The sequence below is a fragment of the Rattus rattus genome, chromosome 5 (genome assembly GCF_011064425.1).
Source record: "Rattus rattus isolate New Zealand chromosome 5, Rrattus_CSIRO_v1, whole genome shotgun sequence".
In the NCBI taxonomy this organism is placed as follows: Eukaryota; Metazoa; Chordata; class Mammalia; order Rodentia; family Muridae; genus Rattus; species Rattus rattus.
The window spans coordinates 60336249-60352415 of record NC_046158.1 but is presented as its reverse complement, the minus strand read 5'-3'; the positions used below and the strand labels follow the sequence as shown (position 1 = coordinate 60352415).

Below are 16167 nucleotides of genomic sequence, written 5' to 3'. Positions count from 1 at the left end.
ACCCCCACAATTTTGATTCTGTATCATGAAGTAGTTTGATACACAGATGGTAACTATGAATTGAAGAAAATGCTTCTGAGTGAGGCATAGAGAGCATTTGGAAGCATGTAAAACTCAGATGGCAAGGCTCTCTTGCCCTTCCTCTATCTCCTGGATCACTTACCAATTTGCCTTTTGTTACATCTAAATGGCTTTGTAGTAAGATTCCTGCTGAGTGATCGGAATAGAATCTCAACTGCCTTGCTATAAAATTTTCTGATTTCTATTCCACATATCAGCCTGAGCTTGACATTTACATATATACGACTGCCATTTTAAAGGATCAATCAATATTTAGAATCCTTGAAGGTCAGGATGAGTTTATTAGGAATGGCGCTTTAATATTCTACAGAAGAGGGGAACACTCTAAGTTTCTGAGTCCTGAGAGTGGGCTTGTGTAACAGTGGAGTATTGCTGCAAAAGATCTAAATTTAGGCCTGGGCTTAGGAACATTAGTTTAAAGAAATGCACTTTTAATGGACAACCTGACTATCTCCATTTAGAACAGGCTTTCCAAACCTTTTCTTTGCAAGATAAGATATTGTAAGAACATTGGACTGTTGCCATTGAATAAATGAAAATGCCAACGTCCATCCATTAGATATTAGCCATCTTGCTGCTTTTCAACCTTACTTTATATCTTCCTTCCATGCACTTTTGCTGTCACCCAGTTTGAAAGGTCCAAGGACAGATGCTTTCATGGTTATTTTAAAATGGAGCCTTGGGTATGGCTTTGCAAGTGAACTAAAAAGTACTTTGCTTACTTGGTGAGAACACAGATTTCTTTGAGAATAGTGGTTAGTAAAGGAGTAAGAGACACAAAAATTTCTATCCACAGTTTATTAACATTTAAAGACCAACCATAGATAGTTACCAATGTTCTTAATTTCCTTCCTTTCCAGCTTGATTCCAAAGCATCATTCTTTAGCATCCCATCCATAGTATTCTTCCCTCCGTCCAAACAGAAGCACTAATGTAATATAATTTACAAGGAACAGGACAGGGAAGGGCCTTTACTCCCCAAACTTGCAAAGTTTTAGGTGTGTGTGATTGAATTATCTTCTGGTATTTAGATCCTTTACTTGTCAACATCTAATGTACACATGAGAACAATTTCACAGTGAAAGGGGGAATAAAGATGTCTCAATGCCTGTAATGTGCTTTGTTCCAGAAAGTCTTTTCTCATTATTTTACATAACATCTCTGTTACTGTTTTAGCATAGGATTATAATATGTAAGTCAGAGTGGAGTGGAAGAATATACATGTATATTTGTGTGAATGTGTGTGTGTGTGTGTGTGTGTGTGTGTGTATGTGCGCATGTGCTTGTATTCACATTATACTTACAAACATTCACAAGTTATCCTTCCTTTTAAAGGAAAACGTGTGTCTGATGTTCTTTGGTCATTCATTATTGTATCTATGTGTGTTCCAAATCTTCCATAAGCAGGGAGGTCATTGTGTGGGAACTCAGAAACCTATCAAAAAGCATGCTCCAAGTCCATATTTCCATTGCAGGTGTCTATGTTCAATAGGGATATGAAGCAAAACCCATCCTCATAGAGCTCTGTGGCTGATGATGATTTGGTCTCAAAATTCCACTGCAGACTCAGAAACCTGCACCATTGCATGAAACCCTTCCTGTAAATCTTTTTTTAAAATCCTTCATTATTGGAATCAAAACTGCACCTTTCTGGTGTCTCCCCTACACTCTCCCTTGTCCCCCCTTATTGTTTTTTACGGGACTGGACTCTGACAAATCCCACACAAAACTCATCTGAACCTGCATTTGCTTACTAATGGAGCATGCCAGCATCTCCCTTCCAACATAAAAGACAACTTGTCTTTTCCTGTTTTCTTCATTTGCAAAGAAGACCCAATGCCTAGAACACTGCAATCGTCAGAGATGCATTTTCCTTATGTCTGACTGCATTAAACAAGGTCCTAAGTGCCAAGCTTTGAAACCCATCACTGTTCCTCAGGGCTCTATCAGATACTTTATTTTGGGTTTAATTTTCTTTATAAACTCCCTTTCCTTCATTTTCACCCTTAGTACCCAGTTTTAGTGGTTGTAAGTTAAAGTACACATGAGAGAGAGAGACACCAGAAGGTATTATCTTAAGGTTTAGTGCTCAGGTCATCCTCCTAAATGTACATGGTTGATTTTTGTAATCTTTTGGTTAATTACCTGTTTCATTACCCTAGTAGCTTTCTTTCTTTCCATTAAAAAGGTGCATATTTTCTCAGAAGTCTCCTCTGGTGGCTTGGATTTGGACGTGAAGCCTCTTTGCCTGCTTAATGCACTGCTCCTCAGGTCTGCCAGTCATCTACCTGCATGGTCTTTCTGAATATGGGCTTTGTTCCAATATACTGAGAGTATTTTTGTGTCCTTCAATGATACAATTTTATTTACATATTGAATTTTTGAATATTTCTTTTATCATTCCAATGAGATTCTGGAGGAGAGAAGCCTACTTGGATTGTCATTTTACACACCTTCTACTCTGATGCCTATTTGTAACAGTTGGTAAGAGCTTGGGGCTTCTATTTACATAAACTTATGCCCCAACCAGTCACTTCCTGTGTACCCTGTTGGTTATTTAACTAAGAACTTCACATGATTTGACAAGAAAAATGGCTTCAAACCACAAATACTAAAAGGGTTGTAAGTACTTTTCTTTCAATTATTCACATTTTCTTCATGCCTCTTTTTATCTTGTCCTATCTTCAAAGGTAATAATATATTGAAGAAATCCATTCTTTATTTTCCGGGTGACAATTTCTTCTTGTGTTGAACTTTAGAAATATTTATTCCATTCATCATGTCTCTCAGTATATTTCCAAGTTGCATGCAAATGTTCCCAATTTTGTGAGACAAGACTAGGTTTGATTGAAGTATGTACTCCTGTGTGTGTGTGTGTGTGTGTGTGTGTGTGTGTGTGTGTTTATTTTAAAGATTGCTGACAACATCATTATTTCATTTCACTTTTGAAATCCAAAGTAGTTTAGGAGGTGGAGGAACTAATCTCAAATGGCTCAATCCAAGTACTTCCTTACAATTAAAATTTGAATTTTTTTTTATTTATTAAAATTTGAATTCTTAGGATATCATCTAAACAATTGGGAAAAGAAGTCATGGCTGGTGATTTCTTCCCATAGATGTTTAATTTTAATTTGTACTTCTTTGACCCACTTGCAGATTTTCTACCCATGATATGTATCTCTCTATATATCTATATCTATATCTATATCTATATCTATATCTATATCTATATCTATATCTATATCTATATCTATATCTATATCTATATCTATCTATCTATCTATCTATCTATCTATCTATCTATCTATCTATCTATGTGTGTGTGTATGTGTGTATGTGTACACATTTCATTAATTTCTGTAATAATATTGTACATTTTCTAACTTGAAGACACAATTTCATCAAAGTGTTTCAAAATAATTTTCTTGGTGTGGGAACAGCCTAAAGCTGTCTAGGTTGGCTTACTATTCAATGACTAGTGTATATTTGAACTAGACTGACTCTCCTTAAGAGGATGGCATGGGTAACAACACTTAATGAGGCACTGACAACTGAAAAATTAAATGAAAGAGCAAGAACCCTAGTCATTTGTCACACTGACCTCTGTCACTGCTTGGAAAACTCTTCTAGGAATTCAAACTTTATAGCCCAGCTTAGACCATTTTATTGTAGATAAGAGCCTCAAGGAAACAATTCTTAATAAAGGGGGATAGTTTAGGAGTACATTGATCTCTGGTTTCTAATCAGAAACTTGACAATGGGTGTTATTACATTTCCACTTAGTTTAAAGAATGTTTTATAAAATCTTAAAAATTAAATGACTCAGATGTGGTGGTGCAGAACTATAAACACTTGAGAGGCAGAGGTCATGGGATCATGGCTTGAGGCCAGCCAGCCTGGACTACATTGTAAGACATATTTCAAAATAGCAACAATGCCAACAATAACAGCAAAGCCAAATGAAGCCTGGAAATATAGGTCAACTGCTTGACCTTTATATGTAAGACTTTAGATTTTTTATAGCACTGAAAAAATAGTAAATAATTATGCTTAGTATAGTCATAGAATAGAAATGTTGATACTGTACTCACTTTAAAGTAAATAAAAACTTGGTAATATTACTAAAAATTCTCATTAATGTAAATAAATTTAAGTTTATATATTTCTTATCTATTGTATTTTTATTTATAGGTGATTGTACTTTATGATACAAAACAAAGCTACCATTTATCATTACGAGAAGAGGAAGCATTATTAAATATTTATTATACATTGGGCCAGTCAAAATTATAGCAAAATATTTTGTGATTCACTCTTTACAGCCTCTCTATGAGGCTTTAGTTTTCATATTTAAGAAGAGGAAGCTTGCCTCTTTTGTTCACGGTCCTGAATCTGTTTAGTCATCATTGGAGGAATTAGAACTAGGCAGCCACACTGCTAAGATCTTCGCTTCAAAAATATTTACTTTGCTTTGCCTTTGGAAACCAAGATCAAACCAGATTGTCTCTATCCTCAGTATATACAGTCTATTTCAATAGGCAACCGTTTTTTTAAACAAAGAAATAAATTCAGTAAAAAAATATGAACATAAAACTATATCTAGAGAAGTCTGGAAATATTTCACAGAAAAGATAGAATTCAAGCCGTGTCTTCTAGCATGAGGACAAGTTTCTCTATTGCTAAAGCAGGGGTTGATGGTACATTTGAAAAAAATTGTGTGACATTCTAAAAACGTATGTGAGCATTGTTCATTGGAGAAAGAAAAAAAATAGATGTTACAGTTTAGAAGCAGAACGGCTTCTTAAAAAATGAGTCCTGTAAGTTTTAGCACACATTCAGTCTTTCTCTGTTTCTTTTTGTTTCTGTAATCATCCCGCCTGCAAATGCTGCTCCACACACAAGTTGCCTGAGAGAGATATATTCAGTCTCCTAAATTACCTAGAAATGACACCTCTATTTTCCTCTCTTGACAGCCTGGCACTGTTTTGTCCATTTCTCTTCAGTGAAATAATTTGATCTTTATTGGACACCCTTAAAGGTTTCAAGGCCAGGTTCTGTCCGGCAGAGTGGTGGCAGATTTCCCCCGGTTTCACTTATTTCTTCTCTTAACAACACAATTACAAATGCATGGTGACTGCGCAGGCTGTCTCTGATGCTGATGGGAAGAGAAATATGCAGCAACCTCGCAGGCCTGAGCATTTGTAACTGCAAGTCACCTAGGGTGAGAAATATCCAACTTCAATTGAGAGGAGGAATGAGCAATAGCGTTTTCAGGGGAAGCCTAAAGAAACGGTGCCCTAGGAGAAATTTAAACTGTATTGTCGACAGATTATTTTCCCAGTCTTTTTTCTAGTTGTTAGAAAAAGGAAAACTAATAAGAGAGAAGTGATACAGTAGTTCCTGAGTTTGGAACACTAGCAGTATTTTAACTTTAGAGATTGGAATGCCCCTGGGACTATTGTAAGGATTGCATTTTATCTCTAGCTACACCCATGCGACTAAGATGTTCATGAACAATTAAAATGACTCGTTTCCTAGTAAAAATAAAAATATTATATGGAAACTTTCATGGGGATGAACAGAAGGGAGGCAAAATGATATTTTTCATTGTCCAGTTATCTGAGGGGAAATTCTGTTAATATTTAATGTGTTTTTGACAACACTTTTATGAATGATGTTCCATTTTAGCATTGGCACATTTTGACACTATTATAAAAAGAAATTGGTTTATAGAATTATAATGTTAAATTCCTTGATAATTGGCATATTTCCTAACAGTATTTTTTATTTTTGTCTCCGTGTGTGTGTGTGTGTGCATGTGTATATATGTAGAATGCATATGTGTATACACGTGTATGCATCAGTTTACATGTCAAGGTACACATGTGCAGAAGCCAGAGGATGATTTTTGGGTGTTTTCTATTTCTGTCTGCCTTATTTCCTTGAGACAAGGCCTCCCACCAAACTTAGACATAGTCATTGTTGCCCAGAAAGGCTGGTGGCAGGAAAGTCTCACCACATCCTCTCAGTGCTGGGGTTGGACATGTGTTGTTGATGGCTTGCTCTTTTACATTGGTTCAGGGAATCTAAACTTAGGTCCTTATGCATGCACAGTAAAACATGCTTACTCACTGAGCTATCTCCTCATTCCCTGACAGAACTCTTTTGATACTTCGGCTTTGGGTACTTGTTAGTCATCAGCAACTATATGGAATTTCATCCACTATTATGATCTTTGATATGATGTCTGTCCCCCAAATGCTTATGTATTGAAAATTTTATTCCAGTGTCATATTCACAGGTGAGGAGTTCTGAGAAGTGGTCAGACTATGTAGACTCTGGCCTCCATGATGGATGAATCCACTGACAGATTCATACTGTCATGAAACTATTAGTTATCGGTAGCAGCTTTGAGAGGCATTTCTTAGTTATGGAAAGTAGATCACTGGGCTTCCATTTTGTTCTGAACTCTTTCCTCATCTCATCTCTCTCCTTGTCCCTCTTGCTCCCCCACCTCTCAGTTGTCACAAAGTGATCACTGTTACTCTTCTATAAGCTCCCATCACCATTACACTGCACCTTAAAGTATACCTGACCTGATTAGACAGGGCTCAGAACCACAGGCAGAAAACATAAGTCAAAACAAACCTTTCTCCTGTACATTGGCTTTAATCAAGTATTTTGTCATAATGAGAAAATAACACAGATAAATCTCAAAGTTGTACTTCTTGCTACTTTTAGTTAAATATCAAATGAGGTTTTATTTTTGATATGCTATTTACACATACCTCTATTAGCATCGACATTTTTTTTTGAAAAATTGGTATAGGATGATTATTGGTTTGGGTCTTGTCACTTCAGAGATGGATAGGCTTGAGCCTTGGAAGTCTGGTCCTCTGGGCACAGTACATGAATCCCTCAGTGTGTAAATTCTTAGTAGATACTCTCTTGTAGCCTGTGGCTTGAGCGATTTGTTTCAGCCTAAACATCATATATCCTTCACTACCACGGTTGTCATGACCTTTATGTTGTGGTAAAGTATCTCAATAAAAACGACTTTAAGGGAAGACTGTTTTGGTGTACAACTCTGTATTCCAGTCCATCATTACAGGAAAGTCAAAGCAGGGACTTTAAGTAGCTAGTCACACCCACAGCTAAGAGCAGAGAGAGGTTGCATGCATGCTGACTTGTGCTCAGTTCTCTCTGTTCTTAGACTTTCCAGGATCCAAAATCTAGGGAATGGTGCTGCCTAAAATGGCAAGTCTTCTCACTTCAGTGAACATAATCAAGGAAATTCCCTAAAGCAATGTGCATAAGCCAGTATGATCTGTGTGAAATTGATAATTAAAACTATCACAAGGTTGCTCTAGTGATTGTATTGATTTAGATGTGAAATTCATAAAGTGAACAACAAACAAGAAATATACAGTCGTCCCTCAAACCTTAAACTGTCTAATTCTAGGAGGGAGCCTATGTGTCTGCAGGAGGAATTTTGGAGTATAACATCCTTTTGTGGCAAACATTTTTCACCCACCTTATAAATAATATTTTTTGAAGACCATCTCACCTCACAGTTTACCGAAGTCTCAAGCACACTTTTAGGCTCCCTCTCTTTCATTATGCTTCTTCTTTTTCTTCTTTGTTTCTTTTTCTACATTGTTCTATGTAACCCAAAATTATTCTCAAGTTTTAAAGGGAATTAAATTCATGCTTTTCAACTCACCATTCTTACAACCCTGCTTATCCAGCCTTGTCCAAGAGTTCAGGAGTATAAATGCACAAATGCCCATGTGTTCTTTCTATATTTTAATTAAATTAATTATTAATTAATTAGCTTTACATCCTGATCATCTCCTTTCCTCTCAAGTCCCACCCTGCTACCTTCCTTCCCTCATTCCCCTTCTCCCCTTCTCCTGAGAGAAGAGGAAGACCTCCTTGTGTACCACCCTGCCCTGGGACATCAAGTCGCAGTAGGACTAGGCAATCTTTTCTCACTGAAGCCAGGCAAAGCAGTCCAGCCAGGGGAAAGGGATCCAAAGGCAGCCAACAGTGTCTGAGTCAGGAATAGCACTCAATTCAATTGTTAGGGGATCCACATGGCACATTTGCTACATATGTGTAGGGGGCATATCCAACCTATGCTTGGTCTTTTTGTGGGAGGTTCAGTCTATGGGAACCCCCATAGGGCCAGGTTAGTTGGCTCTGTAGGTCTTCTTATGGTATCCTTGACCCTCCAGTTCCCTCAACTCCAGCCGCCACCTAGACTTCCACAAGACTCCCTGAGCTCCGCCTAATATTTGACTGTGGGTCTCCATGTCTGTTTCCATTGGCTGCTGGACGAAGCATCGCAAGTGACAGACACGTGAAGCTTCTGTCTGCAAGCATATCAGAGTATCATTAATAGTGTCAGAGGTGGCTTTCTCCGATCGGTTGGATCTTTAGTTGAGACAGTCGTTGGTTAGCTCCAGTTTTACCAGTGCATTATCTTGTTAGGATTGAAGGTTTTGTGGGTGGGTTGATGTTCTCCTCCCTACACTGGAATTCCTGCCTGGCTATGGGGGGGGGCAATTCAGTCTCCATATCACTTGCTGCTAGGAGTCTCAGCTAGCGTTGTCAACTTCAGTTTCTTCCAGGAGCTAGAGGTCACTGGATTATCCTGGAGATGTGCCTGCGTCTCTCTTCCTCTCTCCCTCTCCTCCCCCTCCCACTTCCCCTCCTTTTCCCTCCCCTCTCTCCCCTCTGATAGCCCACCCAGTTCCCTTCCTCCACCTTATAAGTGAATCCTAAGCATCCTTCCTTGGCCCTCCTTATTACTTGGCTTCTTTGGGTCTGTGGATTTTATTCTGGTTATCCTATACTTTATGGCTAATATTCATTTATGAGTGATTATATACCATGGGTGTCCTTCAATGTCTGGATTACTCACTCAAGTTGATTTTTTCTAGTTTTATCCATTTGCCTGAATTTTTCATGATGTCTTTGTTTTTAATAACTGAGTATTACCCCATCGTGTAAACATACTACATTTTTTTTTTTATTGGTTTTTCAGTTGAGGGATCTTTGGGTTGTTTCCAGTTTCTGGCTATTGCAAATAAAACTGCAATCAACATTGTGGAGTAGCTTTCCTTGTGGGATGGTGCAGCATCTTTGGGGTACATGCCCAGGTATGGTATAGCTGGAACCTGGGGTAGAATTACTTCTAATTTTTTTGAGAAACATCCAGATTGATTTCCAAATTGGTTGTACAAGTTCACGTTCCCACCGGAAATGGAATAGTGTTGTTCTTGCTGTACATTTTCACCAGCACGTCCTGTCACTTGAGTTTTTTATCTCAGTATTCTGCTGGTGGAAGATGGAATCGGAGTTGTTTTGATTTGCATTTCCACGATGGCTAAGGAGATTGAATATGTCTTCAAGTGCTTCTCAGCCAATTGTGATTCCTCTGTTCAGAATTCCCTGCTTATCTCTGTACTACATTTAAAAAATTGGATTATTTTGGTTGTTGGTGTTTAATTTCTTGAGTTTTAAAAAATATATTTTGGATGTCAGCCCTCTGCCAGATAGATATATGGTTGGTAAAGATATTTTCCCATTCTATAGGCTATGATTTTGTGCTATTGACCTCATGGAAGTCAAAGTATTTACCCACTTTATGAGAGTTCTGTAGTTTCATAATGTCCCATTTATTAATTGATGTTCTTAGTGCCTGAGCTGTTGGTGTTCTGTTCAGGAAGTTGTCTCCTGTACTAGTGAATTCAAGGCTATTCCATACTTTCTCGTCTATCAGATTTAGTGTATCTAGCTTTATGCTGAGGTATTTGATCCATGTGAACTTGAGTTTTGTGCAGGGTGATAAATATGGATCTGTCTGCATCCTTCTACTTGCAGACATCTAGTTAGGCAAGCACCACGTATTGAAGTATTTTTCCCCCAGTGTATGGTTTTGGCTTCTTTATCAAAAATCAACTGTCCATAGGTGTGTGGGTTTATTTCTGGGTCTTCGATTCTATTCCATTGATCTATTCCACATGTCTGTTTATGCTAAAAACCATGTGGATTTTATGACTATTGACTGAAATCAGGGGTGGTCATACTTCTAGAAGTCCTTTTACTGTACTAGATTGTTTTGCTATCCTGGAGTTTTTAATTTTTTATTTTTTCATGTGAAGTTGAGAACTGGCCTTTCAAGGTCTGCAGAATTCTGTTTGATGGGAATTGCATTGAATCTGTAGATTGCTTTTAATAACATGATCATTTTCACTATATTAATCCTACCTATTCATGAGCATAGGGGATCTTTTCATCCTCTGATATCTTCCTCAATTTCTTTCTTCAGAGACTTGAAATTCTTTTTATGCACATGTTTCCTTTGCTTGGTTAAAATTACACCACCAAGATACTTTATATTATTTATGGCTATAGTGAGGGGTGTTGCTTCCCTAATTTCTTTCTCAGCCCATTTATTGTTCATATGAATGGAGGGCTACTGATTTTTTTTAGTTAAGTTTATATCCAGCCATTTTAGTAAAGTTGTTTATCAGCTTTAGGAAGTCTTTGGTAAAATTTTGGGGGTCAGTTATGTATACTATCATATCACTTATAAATAGTGATACTTTGACTTCTTTCTTTCCAGTTTGTATCTCCTTGATCTCCTTTAATTGTCTTAGTGCTCTAGCTAGAACTTCAAATACTATATTGAAGAGATGGAGAGAGAGAGTGGGCAGCATTGTCTCTCTCCAGTTTTAGTGGAATTGCTTTTATTTTCTCTCCATTTAATTTGATGTTGGCTATCAGTTTTCTGAATGTTGCCTTTATTAGGTTTAGGCATGTGCCTTGTATCCACTATCTCTCCATGACTGTTACCATTAAGGGGGTTTGGATTTTGTCAAATTCTTTTTCAGCATCTAATTAGATGATCATGTGTTTTTTTTTCTTTCGATTTGTTTATATGGTGGATTGCACTGATGGATTTTCATATATTGAACCATTCATGCATCTCTGATATGAAGCCTGCTTGTTCATGGTGGAATGGTTTTTGATGTGTTTTTGAATTCAGTTTGAGAGTATTTTATTTAGTATTTTAGCACACAATGCTCATAAGAGAATCAGTTTGAATTCTTTCTCTTGTTGAGTCTTTGTGTAGTTTGGGTATCAGGGTGTCTGTGGCCTCATAGAATGCTTTTGCCAGTGTTTTTTTTCTTTTTGTGGAATAGTTTGAAGAGTCTTCGTATTAGCACTTCTTTGAAAGTCTTGAATAAATCTGTGCTAAAACCATCTGGTCCTGGTGTTTTTGTTTTGTTTGTTTGTTTGTTTGTTTTGAGGCTTTTAATGTATGCCTGCTTCAATGTTTTAGGTATTATAATACTATTTAAGTTGTTTACTTGATTTGATTTAACTTAGATAAGTGGTATCTATTAAGAAAATTATCTATTTTGTTTAGATTTTCCAGTTTTGTTGAATATAGGCTTTTGTATAGGATCTGATGATTTTTTTGAATTTCCTCAGATTCTCTTGTTATGTTTTCCTTTTCATTTCTGATTTTGCTAATTTGGATCCTGTCTCTCTGTCTTTTAGTTTGGTTAAGAGTTTGTCTATCTTGTTGAGTTTCTCAAAGACTCAGATCTTGTTCTGTTGATTCTTTGTATTCTTTTTTTTTAAATTGATTTATTTTAGCCCCCAGTTTATTTCCTGCTTTCTACTCCTCTAGTGTCTGCTTCTTTTTCTTCTAGAGATTTCATGTGTCCTTTTAAGTTGCTATTATGAGATAGCTCCAATTTCCTTATGAGGAGGCACTTAAGTACTCTGAGCTCAGCATTCATTGTATCTCATAAGTTTAGCTATGTTGTGCCTCTATTTTCATTAAATTTGAGAAAGTCTTTAATTGGTTTATTTCGTCCCTGACCCAGTATTCATTGAGTAGAGAGTTGTTCATTTTCCATAAGTTTGTAGGCTTTCTCTTATTTCTGTTGTTGTTGAATTCCAGCTTTAATCTATGTTGGTCTGAAAAGACCCAAGGGGTTATTTTTATTTTGTTTTATCTTTCAAGGCTTGGTTCATGACCAAGTTTATTTTTAAGTTAGGAGTAAGGCTAATTGAAGAAGGAGCCAGCTCTCGTGCATTTGTGTGGTCACGTCGTCAGCACAGCCAGGCATACACACAAACAACTATGTCTAAGGGACCTGCAGTTGGCCTTGATCTTGGCACCACCTACTCCTGTGTGGGTCTCTTCCAGCATGGAAAGGTAGAAATAATTGCCAATGACCAGGGTAACCTCCAAGCTATGTTGCTTTCACTGACACAGAACGATTAATTGTGGATATGGCCAAGAATCAGGTTGCAATGAACCCTGCCAATACAGTTTTTGATGCCAAACATTTGATCAGATGTAGTTCGATGATGCTGTTGTTCAGTCTGACAGGAAGCACTGGCCCTTCATGGTGGTGAATGACGCAGGCAGGCCCAAGGTCCAAGTCAAATACAAAGGAGAGACAAAAAGTTTCTACCCAGAGGAGGTGTCTTCAATGGTTCTGACAAAGATGAAGGAAATTGCAGAAGCTTACCTTGGAAAGACTGTTACCAATGCCATGGTCACAGTGTCAGCTTACTTCAATGACTCTCGGCAGCAGGCAACAAAAGATGCTGGAACTATTGTTGGCCTCAATGTACTTCGAATTATCAATGAGCCAACTGCTGCTACAATTGCTTATCACTTAGATAAGGTCAGAGCTGAAAGGAATGTGCTGATTTTTGACTTGGAAAGTGGCACTTTTGATGTGTCAATCCTCACTATTGAGGAAGGATTTTTTGAAGTCAAATCAACAGCTGGAGACACCTACTTGTGTGGAGAAGACTTTGACAACCAAATGGTCGTCATTTCATTGCTGAGTATAAGTGAAAGCACAAGGGCATCAGTGAGAACAAGAGAGCTGTCCAGCATCTTTGCACTGCCTGTGAGCAGGCCACGCACACCCTCTCCTCCTGCACCCAGGCCAGTATGGAGATTGATTCTCTCTATGAGGGAATTGACTTTTATACCATTATTACCCATGCCCGATTTGAGGAACTGAATGCTGACCTGTTCCATGGCACATTGGAACATCTCTCTACAGGTAGAGAAGGCCCGTTGAGATGCCAAACTAGAAAAGTCACAGATCCATGATATTGCTTTGGTGGTAGTTGTACCAGAATTCCCAAGATTCAGAAACGTCTGCAAGATTTCTTCAGTGGAAAAGAACTGAATAAGAGCAGTAACCCCGATGAAGCTGTTGCCTATGGTGCAGCTGTCCAGGCAGCCAATCTATCTGGAGACAAATCTGAGAATGTTCAGGATTTGTTGCTCTTGGATGTCACTCCTCTTTCCCTTGGTGTTGAAACTGCTGGTGGAGTCATGACTGTCCTCATCAAGCGCAATACCACCATTCCCACCAAGCAGACCCAGACTTTCACCACCTACTCTGACAACCAGCCAGGTGTATGCATTCAGGTATATGAAGGTGAAAGGGCCGTGACCAAGGACAACAACCTGCTTGGAAAGTTTGAGCTCACAGGTGTACCTCCAGCATCCTGTGGAGTTCCTCAGATTTAGGTACTTTTGACATTCATGCCAATGGCATCCTCAATGTTCCACTGTAGATAAGAGCACAAGAAAGGAGACCAAGATCACCATCACCAATGACAAAAGCCATTTGAGTAAAAAGGATATTGAGCGCATGGTCCAAGTAGCTGAGAAGTACAAAAATGAGGATGAGATGCAGAGAGATAAGGTTTCCTCCAAGAATTCATTGGAGCCTTATGTGTTCAACATGAAAACAACTGTTAAAGATGAGAAACTTCAAGGCAAGATCAATGATGAGAAAAAACAGATTTTTTTTTGCAGGTCCACAGCCTAATTATAAAATTTTTAGACCATATTTTTTATAATATTATTTTTCTTGGATTTACGTATTTACATTTTAAATGTTATCCCCTTAACCCCTCTCCCATACCTCCTCCCTGTCCCCCTGCTTCTGTGAGGACCCTCCCACTCCCACCCACCCACTCCTGCCTCAATGCCCTAGCATTCCCCTACATTGGGAAATGAAGCTTCACAGAACCAAGGGCTTTTCCTCCTATTGATGCTGGACAATATCATCATCTGATACATATGTGGCTGGAGTAATGGGTTCCTCCATGTGTCCTCATTGGTAGGTGGTTTAGTCCCTGGGAGCTCTGGTGGAGTCTGGTTGGTTGATATTGTTCTTCCTATGGGGTTGCAAACCTCTTTAGCTCTTTCAGTCTTTTCTCTAACTCCTCCATTGGGGTCCCCTTGTTCAGTCCGATGGTTAGCTGCAAGAATCCTCATTTGTATCAGTAGGGCTCTGGCAGAGCATCTCAGGAGACATCCATATCTGGCTCTTGTCAGCAAGAACTTCTTGGCATCAGCAATAGTGACTGGGTTTGGTGGCTGCATATGAGATGGATCTCCAGGTGGGGGACAGTATCTGGATGACCTTTTCTTTTGTCTCTGCTCTACTCTTTGTACCTGTATTTCCTCCCATGAGTATTTTGTTACTCCTTCTAAGAAGGAATAAAACATTCACATTTTGATCTTCCTTCTCAAGCTTCATACAATCTGTGAATTTTTTTCTTAGGTACTCCAATCTTTTGAAATAATATTCACTTATCAGTGAGTGCATAACCATGTGTGTTATTTTGTGATTGGGTTACCTCACTCAGGATGATATTTTCTGGTTCCATCTATTTGCCTAAGAACTTCATGAAGTCATTGTTTTTTAATAGCTGAACTCCATTGTGTGAATGTACCACATTTTCTGTATCTATTCCTCTGTTCAAGGACATCTGGGTTCTTTCTACCTTCTGACTATTATAAATAAGGCTGCTATGAAAGTAATTGAGCATGTGTCCTTGTTATATGTTGGAGCATCTTTTGGATGATGCCCAGATGTGATGAAATCATCAGTTGTGCCAGAGTGCTGGTGGCCTTACCATTGAAGAGGTGGATTAAGTCAGTCCAGGTAGAGAGTATAACATTGTTCCACAGAGACCCAAAACAAGTAACATGGAATATTAAAACTACTTAAATTGGTACCTAAAAAGTTTAGGATTAGGATCTGTGAGATAATGAGAAGGAAGTATGTTCTTCCATTTTTGACCTTCTGTAGATATGCTATGCACATTTGATTCATAATGTCTGTTAGCTCTACTATTTACCTGTTTATTTTCTGTCTTGATGATCCATTGGTGAGAGTGGGTTGTTGAAGTCTCCCAGTATCAGTGTGTGGGGTCCAATGTGTGATTTAAGCTTTAGTAATATTTCCTTTATGAATGGGTTGCCATTGCATTGACGGACTAGTTGTTCATAATTGAGATGTCATCTTGGCTGGTTTTTCTTTTGATGAGTATGAAGTATCATCCTCCATCTCTATTAGATATTAGAATGACTACTACAGCTTTTTTCTTGGATGCATTTGCTTGGAAAACCTTTTTATAGCCCTTTACTCTGAGGTAATTATTGTCTATCTTTGACTCTTAGGTGTGTTTCCTGTATGCCTTAGAATGATGGATTCTAAGTATGCAGTTTGCTGGCCTGTGTCTATTTTGAGGTGAATTGAGCCCATTGGTGTTGAAAGATATTAATAACTAATGATTGTTAATCCCTCTTGTTTTGATGTTGGTGGTGATAGTATGTATGTGTGAGCTTCCCTTCTTTTGGCTTTGTTGCTGTGGGGTTATTTATTTCCTGTATTTTCTTGGATGTCATTAGCCTTCTTTGGATGGAGTTTTTCCTTCTTGTATCTTTTGTGGGGCTGGATTTGTTTATAGATATTGTTAAAGCCAATTTTTTGGTGCAGCTAAAAGTCATAAAATACCTTTATTTGTCTATGATGTTCAAAAGCTTTGTTGGGTATGGTAGTCTGGGTTGACATCTGGGATCTCTTAGAGTTTGCAAGATATCTTTGCAGGTCCTTTTGGATTGTAGATTCTCTGTTGAGAAGTTGGGTATAATTCTGATAGGTGTGCATTATGTTACTTAGCCTTTTCCCCTTGCAACTTTTACTATTTTACTTCATTCTGTAGATTTAGTGT

At 38.1% G+C, this 16167-nt stretch overlaps 1 pseudogene; it reads left to right on the top strand.

The window, feature by feature from the left end:
- The first annotated feature begins 12247 nt into the window (after positions 1–12247).
- LOC116901573 lies at positions 12248–13666 on the top strand (annotated as a pseudogene).
- Positions 13667–16167: the final 2501 nt, after the last annotated feature.